The sequence below is a fragment of the Tupaia chinensis genome, unplaced genomic scaffold, assembly GCF_000334495.1.
Source record: "Tupaia chinensis unplaced genomic scaffold, TupChi_1.0 Scaffold000105_1, whole genome shotgun sequence".
NCBI lineage: Eukaryota > Metazoa > Chordata > Mammalia > Scandentia > Tupaiidae > Tupaia > Tupaia belangeri.
The window spans coordinates 3,053,905-3,071,376 of NW_006159569.1; the positions used below are offsets into that span (position 1 = coordinate 3,053,905).

General features: G+C 37.0%; 1 protein-coding gene and 1 non-coding gene across 3 annotated transcripts in view; one reads left to right on the forward strand and one right to left on the reverse strand.

Moving 5' to 3' along the window:
* The window catches only part of CDH8 (cadherin 8), a 447,802-nt gene that overhangs the window by 42,586 nt on the left and 387,744 nt on the right, over positions 1-17,472 (forward strand). The gene's annotated exons all lie outside the window — the stretch shown is intronic.
* Positions 8,004-8,110, reverse strand: LOC114006968 (U6 spliceosomal RNA). The gene has a single exon (XR_003548619.1). It is a non-coding gene; the product is annotated as a U6 spliceosomal RNA (small nuclear RNA).

A 17,472-nucleotide genomic window follows, 5' to 3' on the forward strand; every position in this document is an offset into this window, starting at 1 on the left:
TATTTAATTTTATATATTTATTCATTTATTTTCATTTGACCAGAGAGAGAGAGAGAGAGAAAGTGAGAAAGCAAGCCCCACCAGGCGCGGTACTTGGACCATGATCGGCCATGAGCGAGTGTCCAACACCTTAATCACCACACCACCTGCTGGTCCCAGAAATGATAGTATTCTACTTAGTGTTTCATATCACAAGACATTTGTGTGTTTGTTCAAATGTTGATAATGCTAACTTTACTTATTTAGTGAAGATGGTATCTGTCAAATTTTTCTTTTAGTTAATTTGTAAGTAATTTGTGAAATGAGTATGAAAATTCAGCAGATGGCGTAGTGGTTACATTGCTGGACTCTTACGTAGTTGACTGTGGTTTGAGTCCTGGACTTGATGGCTTGAAACTCATGCTGGGTGCATGTGCACGTATGCCCAAAATCCAGAGAAGAGAATAAAAGAGTAGGAACTGCAGCATGGCCAATCCCTCCTGGGGAGTGATTTCTTGCTTTCTGTTTCTCTATCTCTCCATGTCTCTCCAGCAAGTGCACACTCCCTTTAGCAAAAATCTCTGTTAAAAAAAATGAAAATTTTATTTCTCATGAAACTCTTTTGTAATAGTTTGATCATTGTTTGGTTGATGACTTTTAAAATCTTTATTATTTCTTCCATATTTACTTACTGGCATTCTACTCTAAAGAAGCTCATGATCATTTGACAACTGTTTTCTGCAGGAAGAAAAATATAGTAGGATCAAGAGAAATATAAGATTTTATTAGTCAGTGCACAGACTTTAAATGCCTAGATAAATAATAGGGATGCCTGGCTAATTATTTTGATGCCATGAAAGACATGATGCAGGGAGGGACCCAAAGACATATATATCATACTCTATGCTGCAGTCCCTTCTCCTCCATTCTCTTCTGGGGATTTTGGGCTTGCAAAACACACAGAAAAAACTCACATGGCATGAGTTTTAAGCTGCCAGGTCTGGGACTTGTTGACTATGTGGGAATCCTGCAACATTACCATCATGCCATCTGCTTTTACTTTAGAGAATTTACCAAAAGATAAGATTGTGAAATCACATGAGAATTCCTGATACATCATCGAAGCAGACTCTAGGAGATTCTAGTTTGGGGTAACTTAGATTTCACATTAGAATGATGGACTTTGTAAAGAAGATCTAGATAACCAGAGAGGGATTATTTAAAAACAATAACAATTCTGGTCATGAAATATTTGTTCAAAGAGTAATAACCACATATGAAAGGTAGAAAACTGTTCAACTGCCTAACCTAATGCTTCAAGATTGCTTAAATAGTAGACCTTATCAGGGATATGATAAACTATCCTCCTTGCTCTGATATAATTTGTTTTGTCTTTTGAAAATTATTTCATCAATTAAATTACCACCAAGCCATAGTTTTAGGTAAAACTAAAACTACTTCTTGATGACTGTCTGATTTAGGTTTGTGTTTTTGAGAAAACTTCAGAGTTTAGATTGAAAGCCGCTTCTGTTTTAGGAACTATTGTTATATGAATTCGTATGTTCCCAGGTAAAATCTCTTATATATGAGCATTCCTAAGTGTGCTGCATTATGTCTCCAAGGAACGTACTAATGCTCTTTTAAGAAGGTAAAATGTCAGAGTGTGCTTTTGCTTCACCTGCTAGAGGCTGAGAAGAATCTGTAAGCATTCATTCTCTGTCAACAGCAGAATTTACCCCCCATGTACAGTGTTTGCCATTTTCTGCAGTGGCAACGATAGGACTATGTTGCCCAATTAGAAAGCATGATTTTCCCATCCAGGGTTCAACGTCAGTCTTGATGCTGTTATTTTTATCTCTGCTTCTGGGGATTGGGTTGGATGATCTGTCAGGTCCCTTCTAGCTCAGATATTCTAAGCTAAGAAAAAGAAAAAGCACTAGTAAACATTTCCACTGGCCTTGGGTTTTGATGAATTTATCTGCAAGGATGGATTAGGTTTATTTTTCTTTGTCTCGAGGCGAAGGAGACATATGTCTTTAAAGCTGCCTAGCTGGACTGTCTTTTCAGCATGATTTAAAAACACAGGAAACTTTCAGATAGGATTAGGATCAGTATGAGTTGTCTGAAGATTTCATAAATTCTTGTTCGAGGGTAACCGAATGAGAAAACCAAGAGTGGATGGATAGTATCTACTGAGTTAAGCAGGTGAGATGAAAGTATGTGAAGTGAAAAATGATTTTCCCTCCATCTTTCTTTTTAATTTTGCCTGAGCACTAATGGGAAAAATAATTAAAAAACAACATTACTACGTATGGTTGTAGGCATTTGGTCAGCATAATGTAAGCTATTCTGTTTCAGTTCATAAGAGTAAAGAATGAAATAAATAAAGGTGAAAGTAATACCAAACATGTCTATTCTTAGTTTCTGAGTCCTTAAAATCTGAGAATTAGATGAACTTTTGTGGAAAAGAGGAATCACTTTCAATAGCCTCTAAATAATTTTTTTTGATTTTCTTGTTTTGTTTCTTCTTCCTTCTTTATTAGAGATGTAGGTAGTTTCAATCCTAGGACACTATCTCACACAAAATCCTCTTATCACAAGGAATGCTTTCTGTATCTTACAGAGCAGGTTGTTTCTTCGTATGTATACCAGGCCTATTCCCTCTTTAATAAAACTGTACCCGTGAGTACCTTGGCTAGGAACAAGAGAGCTAGCATGATTTCACACAAGTAATCACCTTTTTGGAAACTCGGTTCATTTTTCTTAATCTCCCTGGGACTTAGAGTTAACCTTCAGACAGATCTGTTTGCTGAAAGTAAGTACAGTGGGACACAATTAGAACATTGCACAAGGAAATATGAGCAGGAGTGGGGATATTTTGCTGCTTTTTTCCAATGGGTGGTTCTAATGTGAAGGGCAAAACTCTTCGCAGGGGATAGAGAAACGTAACCTCTTAAGATGGTTCTGGAAGTTCAGAAAGCATCAGAATGAAAGAGGGTTTATTAAAGCCCTAGTGCAGGCTCGCTCTCAAGAGTTTGTGATTTAGTACCTCTGAGGTAGGGCAGGAGAATTTGCATCTCTGACAAGTGCCCATGTGATGCTGTTATCAGAAGGTAAACTCACTGAAGGCAAGGGATTCATTTTCTGGTTCACTGTTATATTTATGGTACTTCCTAGGTAGGCATTCAGTAAACATTGTTAAATAAATGAATCCCAGGGCTTTAATTATTTGCTTTTGCTATATTTTTATTCTCTGACCACATATTAAAAATATTTTCTTCTTTACCTTGTTGCAGAGCCTAAATCAGGATATATCACCTTTTTTTTTTTTTTTGTATTTCTTGCAAAGATAACACACACACACACAGGGACTTAGCATATATTTTACTTTTTTTTTTTTTTTGAGAGGTTTTCACTATAGGGTGTGTGCACTCGCCAGACAGACAAGAGAGAGAGAGACATAGAGACAGCGAGAAATCACCCTCCAGGGGGGATGGTCACGCTGCAGTCCCTTCTCCTCCATTCTCCTCTCGGGATCTTGGGCACGCACGCAAACGTGCCCGGCGTGAGTTTTAAGCCACCGGGTCTGTGACGTGAACCGTGGTCGACTACGTGGGAGTCCAGTGACATAGCCATTACACTAACTGCTGGTTCCCAAGCATATGATTTACTGAAAGCAGGCAGCCTCAGAGATATATTCATCACATGGCCTGGCTAATAAGCTATACAAGCAAGCAAACAAAGCATTTAGGCATCTCACTGTCTCTTAAGGGTGTCTTGATTGTCTAAAGTAGTAGCTACGTTTTGTAGTGGCCAGATTTAAGAATCTGGTTATACCAGTTACCACCTTCTTTTAAACCTCCCTCTGAATGTGCTGAAGAGTGGTGGTATTTTCTTTTCCCCATTTCATTAGAAAAGAGAATGAGTATCCCTTTGAGATTTCTTGATGGGAAAGGATTGGGGAGAGAGGTAAAGGAGAAAGTCAGAGAGACAGAACAAGTTCTTGGGTAACTCCCTAGTTTTCTGATTTAAGTAGATGATTGGGCTTAAGTACCACCTTTTTCCATAATTTGTGTTGCTTTGGATAAATTTTTTTCTTCTTCTTTTTCTTTTTTTAATGTATTTTAATTTTTGTAAGACAGAGTGTCCCTGTATCAACCTTCCAAGTAGCTGAGACAACTGGTGTGTGCAAACACACCCAACTCCTTTTTAGACATAGTTGCCTGGGACAGCCTTACACTTTTGATCCTTCTGCCTCAGCCTCCTGAGTCACTGGGATAATAAGTGCACCCCACTACACCTAGCCTTTATGTTGGAGCAGGAATTGAACCTGCAGAGTAGTCTTTTCAGTGTATGCTACCATGACTGGGCTTGGACAAAACTCTTATTCTCTGAGAAACTGTCTTTCTCACCTGCAAAATAAATGATGCTATAGCCTCTATCTGCTCCAAATGTTGTTTTAAGTGCCATGTAAGATGAAATATGTGCAAGCATTTGGTAAACTTCCCCAGTGCTCCAGAATGTAAAGTCATGTTATTGCTCGCCTCAGTTGAGTCTTTCATGCATTTGCATTAGGTGTTAAGAGCAACTAGAAAGGTTATGATCACTTACATTTCTGCTAGCTTTGGTTTCTATGGGGAAATGAGAGTAGAAGTTTACAGAAGGGAAAATCTGTAGTACAGACAGAGCACACACAAGTGCCTCACATGCCGCACGGCAGATGGTAGTGCCTTAATATGTGTGAGTTTCCTTCTCTTCTGCCCCTGCTTATCCCAAATGACTTAGAGACACTAATTCCAGCAGTTTGGAGAAAATTGGATTCCCAATCTTGCCAGGTTGGTTTAAGGTATGCACATATGACTTATATCTGAGTATTTTTAGTGAAGATATTTAAGTCACAGAGGTGAGAGATCTGATTCTAACTCTATTTAAAATTATCCAATAGATGTCCATCCTTGCACTTTACTCTCAGCTTTTCATATCAGTAAAATGGTGATACTTTTTCCTTGAGAAGTATGTGAAGAGGATTTGACCAGAATGCACAAAAGACTTATTAAAGGCTATAGCTACAGATTGGTAAGTTAATAAACATAATAGGTGGTAGGACCTACTATAACCTGATTTAAGACTCTTTTCTTAAACTTCTATAGTAATGGCTAATGATAGCATCAATTTAGTAAGAACTTAATGATTTCTACTGGTAGACACTGTATTTAGCATCAAATCTATGTTCTCTTAACTAGAAAGTGGAAAAAATAATAGTACCTTTCAGTTAATTTTAAAATTTTATTTTATGGAAATGTGTGTGTGTGTGTGTGTGTGTGTGTGTGTGTGTAGAGGGGAATGCACTTTATAGGGACTAACCACACTGCAAGTCCTCCTTCAGAATCCCAACCAGCCAGGATCATTGGCACTTATAGGCATGAAGGCAGTTTGACCCAGGATCCAAACCAGGGACTCCCATATAGTACTGAGTCTTTTATGAATTTGCATTGGGTATTAAGCACAACAAGAATATTATGATTACTTACATTTCTTCTAGTTCTTGTTTCTATGGGAAAATGAGAACAGAAGTTCACCAAAATGAAAATCTGTGGTATAGTATTACACAGTGCCACCCTATAACCTGTGCCACTGTGAATAGACTTCAATTTTCTAATTTAGAAAGATTATATACACTGCTCATTGTCAAAGATTCAATAAGTGGAGGTACAGTTATTGGACCTGTTTTTGAGCATCTCAAGAAACCCAGCTAGAGCCAACTAGAACATAGAACTTACTTTTCTAATGGTATTAGCACCAGATACAGAAGTCTGCCTTCTGGGTTCTCCCAAAGACAAAATTCATTACCTTAGACAACTCATGTAATAACATAGGACCCTGAGTTTAACACACACAGCAAATAAAATTGTACCCCTAGCATAATCTCAATGGATTATGGGAAAGACTTAATTAATGTTTATAGAGTACTTACTTGTTTGAACAAGAATGTAAAAGAAAAAATAGAAACAAGTACTTGTTTTTCATTCCCTGGGCTCTAACGTGATTCAGTACAGTTAGTTTATTTCATCACCTTCCTGATCAATCATAGGAGTAATGGATGGCGATCTGAACACATTCCTGATTTGTAGCTGCAGGACCAAGTCTGGCTACATGAGAAAATTCCATAGCAAAAAAAAAAATGTCCCAAGAGGTTGAGATGGAGCCCTTGGCACTGGTTTTATTTCTGGATATGTATATGGCTCTCCCATGGCCCCAATTCTCATGCTGTCTAAGACACTAAATTGATCATACAGTGAATCCCTGGATCTCCCTATATTGTGGGAATTGACCAAAGCATCAAAACTGGTTGCCCAGACTGGACCATCAGCCCTTCACCACTAACCACCCTTCAAGTATGAGGAGCTCATTTTAATCAATCATGGTATAGATTTATCTGGAAAATGGAATCACCCTCTGTCTAAAAATAACGATGCATTGAGAGCATGTAGCCGTGCATGCCAAAGAATACAATTGTATGAAAGTATAATTTCAGAATTCTTTTTTGTTCTTGTATTTTATCTTTTTCCATCTGACTTTAGGTGTTAGAATTAGTCTCTAAGCCAGTTTACTTCCAAAAGTTGCAGAAGTCTTCAGTAACTTTTTAAGTCTCACCTAATCAAAAGAACTCTCTGTCTCTGAGTTCAAATACAGACCAAAAAAAAAAAAAAATCACTAGAGTGTTTTTAGGAGCACTAATCAAGTCTCATCTGTACCTGACCCTTTTGTTTTTGTTTTTCCTAACCAAGAAAGTCAATTTCTTTCTTAATGAAATTATATTGATGCAGTGATCTCATGTGTGAATATTACTGGTCTTAGCCACTTTCTTTATGTCCCTACATAGCCTAAGGTGGGAATTTCCTGAATTTCCCCCATTGGAGCCACAGGGTTAAACATTGGCCTCAAATCATTGGTCAGCATCCTTTATTACTTATTTGGATTAAAAACAAAACACCCTTGTAAAAACTTCTTATTCAACTGTGTTTGAACAGAGTGAACTTGTTTCCACATGTAATTTGTTCTTTTTTGTGTGTTTAATAGAGGATGGTCTATCATCTGAATTTGCTGGGTGTTCTGTTTGATTTTATTGTTGTTTGGTATTTGTAGCTCATGAAGTCTAGCCTTGGGAAGTGGGTGGCATTGTGACTAACCACTGCATGCTATCAGGGATGGGTTTATACTGTTATTACAAGAATATTTACAATTAAAATGCAGGGCTTGGTTAAGAGAGCACCTGTTTAATCAAGGATTGAAAGTCATATTTTCTATATGCCACTAGCTGAATAGCTGACTTGCATACCAATTCTGTCCCTGACTATGGCTCTGTTCTTAAGAAGTTTTTTTCTCTTTAGTTGATAATTCTTTGTAGAACTACTCAGTTAAAATATTAGGACAGATCTTTCTGTAGAGAAGGTTGCTTAGGTACTGAGTTAGATTTTTCCTTGTGTTTTGTTTTTTTAATATAATATAATATTTTATGTTGAAGTTTCTCTTTTCTGTAAAAATAAATTTCCTGCAGGTAGGAAAGTGCAGATATGACCTACAGGAACAAAGGGGAGATAACATCATCATCTTGATTATTCTTTCAGTGTTGTGATTAAGGGATTTTTTAAAAAAATTGAACAGTCTTGTTCTCTAAAAATAAATATAAATTGGTCACAGCTGGGTTCTTAATGCTATGAAGTCAGAGAAACTTGGGTCATTTATTAGCAATGGAAACTTAGGAAATTTACTGAGCCAGACTTTCCCTATTTGGGAAGTTATGAAAATGATATTACATACTTCACATGGTTATTGAGAGAATTAAATGAGGCAATTCAAACAAAGTGCCTAAATACAGTTACCACTTAGTAAATACTAGCTGTTAGTGTTAGTATTAATATCCAAACAAAACCTATGTAAGAATGAACTATTTTTTTATTTAATTTATTTCTATTTGTATATATATTCACTCGCATTATTTAGCTTACAATGTGAGCATTTCAAAAAATAAGGAACACTTCACGAATTTGCATGTCATCCTTGCACCAGGGCCATGTTAATGTTCTCTGTATCGTTCCAATTTTAGTATATGTGCTGCCGAAGCAAGCACAAGAATGAACAATTTTTAGAGACTGAGCATTTTTGCCAATGCGAAGTAGTGTACTAATTTTAATTTGGGTAACAGGGAGATTCTTTTTTTTTTTTTTTATATATGTTGTAATGAGGGAAATTATGAAGGCAGGTGAAGCAATAGCATAATGCTTTATAATGCTGACCCACATGGGAAGGTTTCAGGTTTGCATCCAGACACCTCTCTGAATACACTGGGAAATTGTGTGTATGTAATCGGGAGCTGGCTCAGGCTGGGGGTAAATTATGGAATGAACACATCTGTGGGAGTGCCTGTCTCTCAGCCTCTCTTGCTCACGGAAGAAACAAACTTAAAACAAAAAGTATATGACCATGAAATCACTCAGATCTATGTTTGAACTGTAGCTTCACTAATTACTAGCTAAGCTTTGGATTTTTCCCTGATAAAATGAGGATAATATAAGGGACTTCAAAAAGTTAATAGAAAATCTATATTTTGAAAAAATGTATGCATGGTTTTAAATTTTTTTTTGGCTCCAAAATAAATTTGTACTTTTATTATGTTCTTTTTTCCCCACTTTTTAAGTTCCCTTATAATGCTTGTCTCTGAAGGTTATTTTAAGGAATAAGTGGCATGGTATCTCCAAGCTGTATGATCCATGATGCAAACCCAATACCTTTTCAACCATTCGTGCATACTTCTTTAAACTATGTATTATGAATTAGTATCAGAGTGTGGATTAAAACAATGGGAACATCTCTTTTTCCTCCTATGTAACTTATTTGCTGGCACTGTCCTGGGTATTGGGAGAGGCTAGATACTTATTTGAAAGTTCAAACATAAATCATCATTTGTCATTACTTTTCTATTGTTGTGAATGATAGACAGGCCAGACTATTTGAAATTTGTATCAGAAGAGTCAGGAACAGAAAGAGGAGTTAGGGAAAAACACTTTAAGATGATTAGATAAATTCCCAGTATTTTATATCCTCATGCCCCTTCTTGATCCTTTTAAGTGTAAATGTCTTCCCTGGCAAAAGCACTCAAGGGGTGCCAGTAAGCTTTTTTATAGCCAGTGGCTCATAGAATCCATAATTGAGCTACAAGACCTCCCACATCACCTATTCTGACTCCCTAATCTACCTTCATACAGTCCTGGACTCCCCACTCCAGCCCACATAATACTTCACTTCTGCTCTACATAATCACCTCCAGACCCTGTTGCTATGGTGACTCAGTTTGGAGACACATCCCCAGTTCTCACTCAGATTCAGCTCTCACAGTTTCAGAGACGGTTCAAACAACGCTTTAATCAAACCTCCCAAAGCCCTTGATTTTCCAGTTGTTGATACCTACATGCATATAGTTTGACCTATCACCTTTCGCTGCAGTATCAAGGTGAATTGAGAGACTACGAAGATAATAAGTTTCTTATCACCAGGCATGTGTAATTTAGAGATGATTTACCCTGGAAGATGCCTAGGGGATTCAAATATTAAAAAAATTAAAAAGTGTGAGGATATGACACAGGTGACTTTTTTAATAACCACCCTCTTTTTGAGGTTATTACAATTTTTCTGTTCAATACTCCTTTTTCATTTACCTCTTCATCTTTTGGAATGAGGGTAATTATATTAAGCGATATAGAGGTTACATGCAAAAGTTTTAGGATATCTAAATGTTGGGACCAGTAGTTAGCATAGTGGCTATGTCCGTGGACTCCCATTTAGCCGATCATGGTTTGAGTCCCGAACCCGGTGGCTTAAACTCACACCGGGCACGTGTGCGTGCGTGCCCAGGATCCCGAGAGGACAATGGAGGAGAAGGGATTGCAGTGTGGCCATCTCCCCTGGGGGGTGATTTCTCGCTTTCTATCTCTCTATGTCTCTCTGTCTTCCTGGTGAGCACACGCGCCCTATAGCAAAAACCTCTTAAAAAAAAAAAAAAAAAGAAGAAGAAATCCAAATGTTGAGTAATATAGAGGATAGGAAAACTCATCAACAATTCTAAGACTGTTTTGGCTTTATTGCTTAAATATTTTCTTCAAAAGCAAATAGACTAACTTCCTTTGTTGTAAAAGGGTCCAAACCAGCACTGTCTGACAGAGCCTTCCCTTTGGTAATGATGGAAATGGTATATATCTGTGCCATCCAATATATTATGGTAGCAATGAGTCACTTGTGCCTATTGAAGACTGAAATATAGATAGTGCACCTGAAAAACTGAATATTTAGTTGGCATTTAATTTAAATTAATATAAATTCAATTGACGTATGTGGCTAGCATCCACAATATCAGTCAGCACACGTTTAGAATGTCTCATGGGCTTATAGGAGAACTATTTAATTCCCAAATAGTATTATTTCAAATCATCTTCATAGAGTTATTTCAGCCTTGCCATTCACAGAGAATATAGCAGAGATAAGTAAGAGTCTTCAAATTTGAAAAAAATAGTGTCATTCTTAGAGAAGAAATATAAGGAGTGAGTGCTGACACCAACTCAAGACACATCATAAAGGGAAAATACAGGGTAGTAACGGCTCAGGGAGAACCAAGCAGATAGTAGATCTGGATTAAAGAGCCCAGAAAGTGACCATCCATTCATAGAAACATTGTATAAACAAAAATGGCATTACTGATCAATGCTCAAAGAATGGATTACTAGATCAATAGTTTAGGGACAATTAATTATACATAAAAATAAATAATTCCTATTTTATACCATGCACAAAAAAAATCAATTTTAGATATGTTAAGGGTTTAAATATCAAAATTATTTGGAAAGCATAAAAGAGAATGTCTTTATGTTATTTTGGTAAAGAAGTATTTATCCATTTTTAATTATATATATATATGATTAAATATATATTTGAGAAATATATATAAATAGATTTGGTATTATCTTATTATATATATGTGTGTATATATATATGTATATATATATATGTGTGTGTATATATACACATACACACACACACACACACACGCACAGTATAGCTAGAAACCATGTGTACTCACCAGAGAGAACAAACAAAGAGAGAGAGAGTCCCTCATGGGGATTGGTCATGTCACAATTCCTTCTCCTCCATCTCTATCTCTTTTCAGGATTTGAGCATGTAAGCACATGTGCTCAGTGCATTTCTCAAGTCACTGAGTCCAGGACTAGAACTGAGCAATCAGCTACGTGGGATCCAGTGGTTTTAACCATCAGGCCATGGAGCTGGCTTGGAAAGTATTTATTAAGCAAAATATAAATAATGTAAACCTTGAAGGGAAAAGTTAGTATGTTTTTTTTACTGCATTAAAATTAAGGACTTGAACTTATTAAAAAGCACCAACAGTAAAAAAGAAAATGAAGTCAATAAAAAAAAAAAAGAGCTATGTGCACCTGTAGCTGATTCAAGACTTTCACTAGGCTATGAATAAAAGCAATTGAAATTAATAAGTAAAAGATAAAACTAAGCAAAAGATTAAAAAGAACATTACCCTTAAATGTATGGAAAAATTTTCAACTCACTAATTGTCATGTGTAATGAACTAAATGTTTGAATCCTCCCAGAATGCATGTGTCACAGCTCTAGTCTCCAGTATGATGGTGTCATACCGTCCTTTTAAAAAGGAAACACCAGAGCTTCCCTCTCTGCTGTGTGAGGGCATAGCAAAAAGGCAGTCAGTCATCCGCAAGCCAGAAAGGGAGTCCTCATCATGCTAACACCCTGATCTCAGGCTTCCTAGCCTTCCAAATTGCCAGAAATAAAGATCTGTTTGTTTTAAGATATCCTGTCTATGGCATTTTGTAAATCTGCCTAAGCAGATTAAGACATTGGGCAAATTAAAATTTATAGTTAAGTAGCACTTTACACCCAATAAATTGCAAAAATGAAAAGTTGAACAATATCTAATGATGAAGCTATATGGCAAAGTAAATTCTTTTAACAGTGTGTGAGCTCATAACTTCATTTCATAAAACAACTCAGTATTATCTAGGAAGGCAGAAGAATGCATATACATATATATACATATAAACAAAAAACTTCCCTTGGAGGTAAATGCCCTAGGAATTCTTTCTTAGACATGGGCATTAAAGTTAAAGTAAACCATACAAGTCAACTTTGTCTATAATGTTAAAAACAAACAAACAAACATGCAAATAGCACAAATTTCCATCTAGTATGGAATAACAGATTTGGTATTATCTTACATAATGAAAATAAGTAAACTATAACTGTAAGCATTAGCAAGGGTGAATCTCAGGAACAGAGTTTACAAGTTACAAAAGTTTATGTAAGGCTGAACTCTAAAGAAGACAAAGGTATTTTTGAATACAGAATTTAGAGTACCAGTTATGTTTATTGATGAGATACAGGGACAGAATGAAATATAGAATCATATTCTAGGCTTCAAGTAATAGGTTTCTTCTATTTTTTATCTGATTGATTAATTCATGAATGTTACTTTTAGTATTATTTTAAACCTTTTATATGTTACATATATTTTAAATGTAGAAAATTAATTTCACAATGAAAACGAGCATACAAAACACAGGAAACTATTATATCAGTATATAAATTGCTTTATAAAAAATACTTTACCAACAACAGAGAATCTTTGATGACTCAGAACCTAAGAGATGTGCTGTTTTATTTTTTTCTAGGCTCAGACTCAGAGTTCCTATTCTGCATTAGATGGAAATCTGCATTATTTTCAAATTCCTATCCCCTACAGATAGGTAAAATTGTTAGAGTTACCTCTAGAAATAAAAATGGCTTTTGTCTATTTAGAATGCTATGGATTTTTCCCCCTCCCCCCATAGAGCATGTGTGCTTAGTAGAGAGAAACAGAGAGGGAGAGAGGGAAAGTGAGAAACAACTTCCTGAGGGTATGGCCACACCACAGTTCCCTCTCCTCCATTATCCTCTTGGGATTTGGGGCGTGGGCGCACATGCTCCCAGTGTGATTTTTCAAGCTACCAGGTTCTGGACTCTAACCTGCGGGTCTGGGACTCTAACTACTTTCAGCCACGTGGGAGCCCAAAATCTTAACCATCACACCACCTGTGATTTGGCATTTTTAAAAAGAGCTATCTTCACAACAACTCAAAGAATGTATTATCCATACCTTTACTGCTGGTAAGGAAATTGAATCAGGAAGATGAACTAACTTGCCTAATAGTTCACAGCTAAGGAATGGAGAAGTCTGTTTCTTACTCAGGGAATATAATGTCAGCGGATACACTTCAGCCGTTACACTGCGGTGATCTACGCTACCTACACCTTCTGATTTTTATATAAGAAGTAAATATCATGATTTTTTTATTCAACACATATGAAGTATTTACTAAGTGCCTGTTATTGTTCTAGAATATGGGGACAAGGACAAGGAAAAATGAAACAAAAACTAAGATAATACTTTTATTTTCTGGAAGCCAACATCAATCTCAGATGAAATGAAAGATAGAAGAGAAGAAGTAAGGGTGGGAAGAAGAGAAGGAGGAAGATAATAAAAGTATGGAGGAATTTTACGCTTTTTCATTTAAAAGCCTAATAACAACAGAAAAAGCTTTCACTTCCTGCTTCCAAATTACTCTCTAATGTGAGATTCTTAATTTATTCTATTACTTTCCAGTTTCTGGATGCATTTGGGAATGTACCTGTTTACTTGACGTTCTTCATATCACCTCATCTGCCTAGAATACCTTTATACTCCCTTTTCTGTACCCCCAAATATGCAGACACATATTCTTTTAAAGGTTCATCTGAAAAATATGGTGTATTTTTGAGTCAGATTATGGTCTAATGGTTAAGGGAACCAGATCCCACATGACCAGCTGAGGGTTAAATCCTGGCCCCGGACTGCTAGGAATTGACAAGCACTCTGGGTGCATGCGTCTGCATGCCCCAAATCCCAATAGGGTGGAGAAACAGAAGAGAGGGTATTGAGGTGTGACCACACTCCATTAGGAAATGCTTTTTCCCTGTCTCTCTCTCTATCTCTGTGGCAAGTTCACATGCCTTCTGGCAATTAAATAAGTAAGAGATTTACGTATTTTTGGAAGACCCTCCTGTCCCCCAACCTGAATCTCTATGAAGAGTGAATGGATTACTCTGTGTTCCTAATACATTTAGAGATAGATAGACAGAGTCTAATTGAGCCTATGCACTATTCTAGAGGCTCTTTCTCTGCATCATCTAATGAATGGTGAGTTCAGAAACCCATATCCAACTTTAAATTCCTGTAGCTAGCCAAAAGAGGAGCCCAAGGTAGTAAGATTGAATATATTTGCTTTGGTTATAAACAAATTATTAGATCAACCTAGTTAATAAAAGTGGTATTGCTGACAATGATCACGTTAGTAAAAGCAGATGCAGCACTGTTCATTTCCATTTGCATTCACCATTAAACAAATTTCAGGATATTCTCATTTCACTGTTTAAACGATTGCAAATCTAATCAGTTCTGTTGCCAACAGGCATGAAATATTAACAATTAACACTTTCTAAATATTTTGGAAATATTGCTACTTAATCTTTCTTACAGGTAACTTTCCAATCCCTACTTACGGTGTAGATGAGGAGCTGAGCCACAGAGAAATGAAGTAACTTGTTTAAGGTCACACAGCTGGTAAATTGCAGAATTTGTCTTCAAACCCAAATCTCCTCAAATCTGGTTATTTTAGTTCTTAGATTTTTCACATCTGAATGGCGAATGTCTGCATTGGGTAATAATTTTGCTATAATATATTTTAACAAAAACTTACATAATGCTTGCTATGCACCAGACAACATCCTACAGTAGGAAGTCAGGAGTTGTCAAACTTTTCTAGAAAGTTAGATGATAAATTTAGGATCTCTGGGTCCTGTAGGTGGCTGCTGCAGCTATTCAACGAGGCTATAATGTCAATGAATGAATGTGAATGAGTGGGCGTAGCTGTGTTCTAACAGATCTTTATTTAAAAAATCAGAATTGACCTCAATTGGCCTGAGTGTTGTAGATTGAGAACCAGATTTAGGGCTCACCTAGTCCTTTTTTATTTTAATGTATTTTTTAAAAAAAGATTTATTAATTTAGTTTGATTTAATTTAATTTATTATTATTATTATTTTAGAGGTTTTTGCCATAGGGCATATATTCTTGCTGGAGAGAGAGAGGGAGACAGAAACAGAGAAAGTAAGAAATCGCCCCCAGGGAGATGGCCATGCTATGGTCCCTTCTCCTTTATTCTCCTTCTGGGATCTTGGGCACACATGCACACACACCCAGCATGATTTTCAAATCATTGAGTCTGGGACTCAAACTGGGTTGGCCATACGAGGGTCCAACAACATTGCAACTAATCCCTGCTGGATCTGTTAATTTGTTATTATTATTTTTCAGTTTGATCAGAGAGAGAAAGAGAGAGAGGGCATGCTGCCAGGTCTGGGACTCAAACAGCAGTTGACCATGTGAAAGTTTAGTGCCTTAACCACCATGCTACCTGCTGACTCCTCTCCTAGTCTTTAAAGATATTTATAACAACTGAAAGAAAGGTATTATTATGAGTTTATGATAATATCAGCCTATTTTGAAAAATGAAAAAAATTAACTGAATAGAATTAACACAGTTTACTCAAAGTGACACAATGGGTAAACAGTAGAAAGAAGGTATGAAATCAACAAAACTAAATTTTTTTATGATTTGCATGGTGTTGCCTCCATTTTAATGCGAAAGTGTTGAGTCTTAGTTTCAAATCCCATGTTATAAATCTCTGAGTTTTGAGTTTGTAGAAGTTACCCATTGCCTCTCCAAACCTAGTGGCATTTCTGTGGTTATTTATAAAAAATGCTCATGCAAGAGCTCATGCTGTGAGCCCTTCTTTTTTTTTTAAGAGATTTTTGGTATAGGACGCGTGCGCTCACCAGACAGAGACAGAGAGATAGAAAGCGAGAAATCACCCCCGCAGGGGGGATGGCCATGCTGCAATCCCTTCTGCTCCATTCTCCTCTCAGGATCTTGGGCACGCATGTACACGTGCCCGGCGTGAGTTTAAGCCACCGGGTCCGGGGCTCGAACTGCGGTGGACTACGTGGGAGTCCAGCAACATAGCCATTACGCTAACTGCTGGTCCTCCGATGCTGTGAGCCCTTCTGATGTAAATCCCTGCCTCTGCCATCCCTGGAGAGCCGTGTATACACCTTCACTTCTTCTATGTGACTGCAATGCTGCTTCATTAGAGAATCTTAAATACTTTCTACTATCATCTTAAGCTCTTCTTTTTAATTCTGTTTTTAGTTTCTGTTTTCTGAATGCCTCTGAATAGAGTATGCAATGGATTGAATGTGTTCACCAAAATGTTGTGTGTCAAGATTTGCTTGTGATGGTATTAAGGGGTTGGAAACTTAATTGGACTATGGGATTAAGTGGTGGAGCCTTTGTGGGGGGGGTGATTAAAGTTAGGCTAGATGGGGTCAGCAGGTGACATAGTTGCTGGGGCACTGGACTCCCACATGATCAATCACAGTTAGAATCTCAGATATAGGGACTTGGGATCATGCTGGGTGTGTGTAAGTGTGTTCCCAGAGTCCTGAGGGGAGAATGGAAAAGAGGGGCTTGTATTGGGGCCATTTCCCCTTGGGGGTGATTTTTCCCTTTCTCTCTCTATGTCCCTCTCCAGGAAGTACATGTGTCATATGGTAAAAACCTAAAAATAATTTAAAAAAATAAGAACAATAAGAAACAAAATAGATTAGATAATCAGGCGAGGCTCTAATGTCTGAATCCTGATAGGTTTATAAGGAGAGGGGCATACACAAGCGTTTGCTAAACAATGCCCTACATTGCCTCAGGACTCTGCAGAGCTTTACCAACATGAAGATTCACCAAATGTGGCCTCTTGATCTTAGCCCTCCAAAACTGTGAGATAAATAAGCCTTTATTCTTTATAAATTACCCAGTATGATATTCAGTTGTTCGTGACAAAAAGGTGGGCAAAATCTGAGTGAATCAAATTTTGCACATACATGGGAAAATTCTTACAGGGCTTAAAAGCACACTTCTGCGTGCTAGAATTTCAACAAGGTGGACTATTAATGGAGTACATTATTTTACCTTGAAGACAGCACCAGACAACATTCATCTCAATTTTATCCAGCAGGTATCACAGTATCTGGTGTAAAATTGGTGTACAATAAATGTTTGGGGAATACAGTGATGGCTGAATGTTATCTCTTATTCAGTAGTCTTAAAGCATTTCTGAATTCATGGAAATAGTCACTGGTCAGAACAGTGGCTGATAGTATAGCAAGACCTAATACAGAAACAAAAACAAAGTCACAGTCATCCATGCTACATGCATTCTCTGTTTGGGTTGCCCAAATGCACAAAGGTTTCTTTTTTTTTTTTT